Raw genomic sequence first — 6,000 nt, 5'->3', positions numbered from 1 at the left:
CGCATCCATATTCTGCCTTAATTGTCAGGCTTTGCAAATTAAGTGAGCAATTGTTGGGTGGTTCAGGAAACAGAGCTTGAAAAGAGTTATGTTTAACAATGTGTGGGTTTTACGATCATGTTATGCATAAAAACACTTTCAAAGATATCCTAACAACTGTACCAAAATCCTTGTCTCTGTGTGAAAGTTTGTTTCTTCTGCTTCAGAGGTGAAGGAAAAACAAACATGTCACAGTGTGGGAAGAAACTCACATTTGTAATAAGTTCTTGCTAAGATGTTGGAACCAGATCAATTTCTGCTGGAATTATGGGGAATTATAGGGAGGAAGGAATGGCAACTAGATGGAAAATTGAAACAGCTGCTAAAATCACAATAAACATCCAACAGGAAGAATTAAAGAAGAAATCCAGTTCTGGTAGACACAAGAGCACGGCACTTTGAGAGTAACCAAGGTTGATGTTATTGAGAAAGTGACAGAAACAAGAATGTGTGTGAAGCATGCGAAACAATGCACCCTTCTTGTGTATATATCCATATCAAACTCTGATTGACAACACACTGACAAAACCAGCCATATGTGCTTTAACCACTAACAGTACTAACCATAGGACTGGCAGGGAGCAGACATTGCTCCCTGAAACAACTTCTGAGCCTACAGGAACACTTGTCACATACAATAAACCTACAAAAGTCAAACACCTGCACCTTTCTCTGCAAGATGTAACTGAACAGTGCAATGAATCTGATTCCCAGCATACAGTAGTGGATGCAAGAGAGCTGTTCATAAATATGTTATTGATGTCTAAGAAATAGGAGCAATCATAAAACAAGATGGTAAAACAATGCAAAATAGGAAAACATTCTGCAACGCAACAGTGCTAGCTTATTATGCCACAGCAATAATATAATGGTGCTTGATGTATGTGTATGAACTGACTTGCAGTAGAGGAAGAACTTCAGCCATATAATTACAGTTTGCATATCTGTGGCACAGATTACAGGCATCAGAATGTAAAGCAGAAAGAGAAAAGGTTAATGACAAGAGCTGGAACCACAGGAAACAGTACCAGCACTTCTGAAATGCAGCTTTCTAGACTGCTCATCTCTCAGAGACAGCATAAACCATGTATGTAAATGGCATGCAAGGGCTGACATCAGAAATGATAGTTCTCTTCTGTCACATCATTGTACCCAAGAGCAATGTGCAAAAGTAGCAGTGGTGATCCACACAAGCAGTCTGTGATGGTCAATGCTGGTTGTACCACACAATTTTCATAAAAGACTCAAAAGGAAGGCTGTGACAATGGAAAGCAGAGACATTAACAATATTAAGTGAATACCTTGGAGCTTAACTGTCAAGGGACAAGCATGAACAATATTTAGTGAAAATGTACACCAAATTCCTCCAATGTGCATATGACATGTATTTGAGCAGCTACCATCTCTTCACCATAGACACAAAAGCTGCATTTCCTAGTGAAAGACTACAAAAATTTGTGTGTGCTTAATAAGATGGACAGAAAAATTGTAATTTCTGTGCTAGTCTGTATATTTAAAGATCATTTCTCAGTTGTTTACCAAGAGCAGATTACATTAAATATCATCTCAACCAGTCAGGAAACACATGAAGGCACAGTGAGGAAAAAAAAGGGATCAGTAATTTGTTTTTATTTATCGATTTACATAAAGATATAGAAATAAATGGTCCATCCAAAGGTCATAGATGTGTTTCTGTTATATCAAATGCTTAAGGAGTGACATAGCATGGACATAAAGTCACATGACTGAAGTTTAGACTATAAGTAAAGGCTTCTTTCTCCTTCAACATCTCATCCTGTGGAGTTCTTCAAATGATAGATAACCTTGTGGTTCTAATTTCTGAAAACAAATGTAAACATTTCACTGCGACAAGATTCAGGTTGATGCTGGTTTGACTAAATCTGTTGGGAAAGATTTGTGACTGCATCAGATAAACAAAGTGTTATCTCTCTGCATTTATAGTCAAGTTTAGAGTAACCATACTGAGGAGTCTTGATTGACTGCTGTCCCGTGGTTTATGACACCAAATATAGAAGTCAATAGACTTCTATACAGTCTAACATGTGTCCTTGCTGTTGGAGATCAATAATACTTTCCAAGCTATCACCAAGTTTCTGATAACATCTCTTTCATTTTAATGTCAGCTATAAAGATAGCAGTTACATGCAATTCTACTGGTGTCAGTGGTTTATGGTTCCTTCCCTTCCTGTCAAACTGGACTTCCACTTTTAATTATGGACCAAGCCATTCTCATTGCTTTTCTTATATCCTGCTAAAAATGAAAAATGGAAATGTGTTTATACTGATTCTTTTATGTTTGCTCAGCAGTCTTTGATCAAAAGACCTAGTTGGCTCTTCTGTGGATCCTAGAAGTTGTGGAAAGGAAGCTCATTACCAATTTATTTCTTTCCTCTGAGAAAGATTTCAATGGAGTGGTTGTAGACAGCTGTAGTTGCCATCACTGTGAGYCAAGGACTACCACTTTCAAAGCAACGCTTATCTACAGCAGATGATGGTCCACCTATCTTGCACAATGAGAAGGGGGGATCATAATCACAGAATCACAGAATGGTTGAGGTTGGAAGGGACCTCTGCAGATCATCTAGTCCAACCCCCCTGCTCAAGCAGGGTCACCTAGAGCACGTTGCACAGGATCGCGTCCAGGCAGGTTTTGAATATCTCCAGAGAAGGAGACTCCACCACCTCTCTGGGCAACCTGTTCCAGTGCTCTGTCACCCTCACAGTGAAGAAGTATTTCCTCATGTTCAGATGGAACTGTCTGTGTTTMAGTTTGTGCCCGTTGCCTTGCGTCCTGTTGCTGGGCACCACTGAAAAGAGTCTGGTCCCATCCTCTTGACACCCTCCCTTCAGATACTTGTACGCATTGATAAGATCTCCTCTCAGCCTTCTCTTCTCYAGGCTAAACAGGCCCAGCTCTCTCAGCCTTTCCTCATAAGAGAGATGCTCCAGTCCCCTAATCATCTTAGTAGCCCTCTGCTGAACTCTCTCCAGTAGTGCCACGTCTCTCTTGTACTGGGGAGCCCAGAACTGGACGTAGATACTCCAGAGCAGCTCCATGCTGACACAACTGACTTTTTTCCTGACTTTTTTTTTTTTTTTTAAACTTTTCAGCAAGCTGGCAAGCATCTCTTGACCCTGAGAAGTATGGCAGTTTGAATTCTATCTTCCCAAATTCACCTCTTCTTTCCCCTCCCCAGTTTAGAAGTTTTAGAAGTTTTACAAGAGGGGAAGTGAGCTATCAAGCTGTCTCTCTCATTTTTTTTCAGGATGCAGAGTTACTCAGATATTAATTGCCCAAACACTCATCCAAGTTTATCAGACTTCTCAGTAAGGACTGACAGAAATTACAAGTCATTTAGAACATCCTCTATGTCAAGACATCAGCTAATCAGCTAAAGTGTAATTTGAGGAAAGCATGTAAGAAGTACCAAGAACAAAAGCTAACTCATAAGTTTAAAATGCTGTAGCATAAAATCCTTGATCTATCCTCTAAAATGGTTTTCATCTGGACACCGTTAGACAGCAATACTGAATGACTTTACAAGTCAAAACTTGTAAGCATGAATTGACAAGAGATGACTACTTGGTGTTGGAAACATACACTTAAGATGGATGTTAGGCATGTACTTAGCTGACAATGTTTCACCAGAAGCATTATATAGGGTAAAAACTGGGAATAGATTATTCACATCACCACACATTCCTTCAACACTGGATTCTTGTTCAAGATTAAATTTTCTCAGGTACAACAGTCTCAGGTATTTCTGAGCTGTGTGAATATTAACAATGACTGTCCTGAAGGATTTTTTTAAGGGTTATCACCTACCTTGGGATGCATGGCCAGAGCTGATAGCACTTGATTATATGAGGTAAAAGACAACTATGTAAATACAAGCCATAGCTATGCCTTGAATGTATGAATTGCTGTGTTTGTCACGATCATTTGAAACAGTACTGTAGATTGCTGATGATGCCTTCTGAATGCACATCATCACAAGGACCATTTTCTAATGCATATAACTCTGCTTACATTCAAGAAAACAAAACTGCTTGCAACTGACATCAACTTGGTGATCCTATAATGTATAAGGAGGATCAGTATGTGAGCACTCACTATTTTTGTGGCAATAGCCAAGCAAAGGGTATACAGTATGTGCATCTCTATTTAGATTCACTGTATGCCTAAATATGGGATTGGCTGTCCTGACTGGAATGTGTCAGTTGTACAATAGTGCTTGCTGAGCCATAATATCATGTAATTGTGAACACTGACAAAGAGAGTATTATAAACCATCATTTTATATTACGAACGAACCTACATTCTTTTTCCTGAGATCATGAAATGAAAGTAAGGGAATCAAAATTTGTTCACACTCATAAACGAGTTAACACTGACTGCATGTTGACCTTAAGCACTGTCAGCTTCCACAGGGCTGAAGACTTTGTTTGCAGCTATGTAAGTTATGAAATATGCGTATAAATTGGGCATTATACTATGCCAACATATCAGGATGGAAATGTTGATTAGAAACATTATTTTCTGACTTAACACACTACTCTCTGTAAGTGGTGAACCCATCTGGGCATGTACTAATTGGCAGAATTACATTGTGCTGTTACTGGTGGGTAAGTGATATAATACTTCACAGAAAACCCTTCCCGCTCTGTTGTCCTACTGTTAAGGGCTAGACAGGTACTGTGCTTTGGGTTAGGAAGCTATCAGATTCCAGTCTCCTGTTGCTAATTCCACTTTCCAGAGACCCAGTTTCCAGAATGATGGATGAGCAAATGGATGATCCAGGACATAGGCATGAGACAGAGTAAAAGTGATTAATTCATGTGTTAGTACCAGATGGCAAAACGGAGAGATTACTCAGTATATATTTTACTGCAACAGCAAAAAAATAATTTGCATAAAAGACTATGAATTAACATGTGCTGATAGCTGGCCAAGGAGATTAAGGGTGTAGCTAAGAAAAGGATGTGATGCAATTTGTAGGAGAGAGATGACTATTAACTAAACAAAAAACTTTGGTTTATATGGTGGTTATTATGATCATCGCCTGTGGACAATGTCATTCTATAGAAGCAGAAGAAACCAAGCTATATGACTGGAAAGCTTTGTGCCATCATAAATGGCATGTGGTAAATATTTATGGCAATGGTTGTTCTGTTAATGCAGTTTTACTGTTACAGCAACTAGCATTATGCTGCATACACAGGCAAGTGTAGAAAATCTTCTTGAGCATGCTAGTTTACATCAATGTTTTTTAATTTGTTTCATCTGCCTCTTAACACCTATTTGACCTATACTGTGGGTGGACTAGAAATGTAATTAAAGATATTTCCATAGGACCAACATATTTTATGTATACCTTCCATAAAATGCCATGTCTCAAAGTCATGATAGGCAGTTGCAACCACAAATGTTAATAAACTGACTAGAATTTTCAGATGATATGCTAAAGTGTATGTATATTGGGAAACAAGTCTTGTTTATCATGTATGCATTTAATGTTTTTTACACACTTTGAAATATATTTTGATTTTAAGAACAAATGCTTGCCGTGGTCACATACTGATGACCCTCCAAAATGTGAACTCCTGATCAGCAGTGAGCTTTTCTGGTTATCTACATGCATCAAATAACCCTGCATCATGCAGAATCTATACTGTCTAACATTAGAAACTACTCTTAGGACAGGTGCCTAATGGAACCAGTCTATAATAGCAATGGCCTGCTTTTGATGCTTTCCAGACATTTTCTGCATCTATGGCACTGATGACAAGGTATTTCTCTACCAGCCAAGCCTTCTCGTTACAGTTAGTTGGTAAGTCACAAGAAAGGATTTGATAGATGGGACACACACATGATATTTTATCATGTGATTTTCATGCATAAATCAGAGATATTATTTTATGAGTATATGACATATGGTT

Source organism: Apteryx rowi, unplaced genomic scaffold (assembly GCF_003343035.1).
Source record: "Apteryx rowi isolate R43461 unplaced genomic scaffold, aptRow1 scaffold_519, whole genome shotgun sequence".
Taxonomy (NCBI): domain Eukaryota; kingdom Metazoa; phylum Chordata; class Aves; order Apterygiformes; family Apterygidae; genus Apteryx; species Apteryx rowi.
This window is presented reverse-complemented; position numbering follows the sequence as displayed.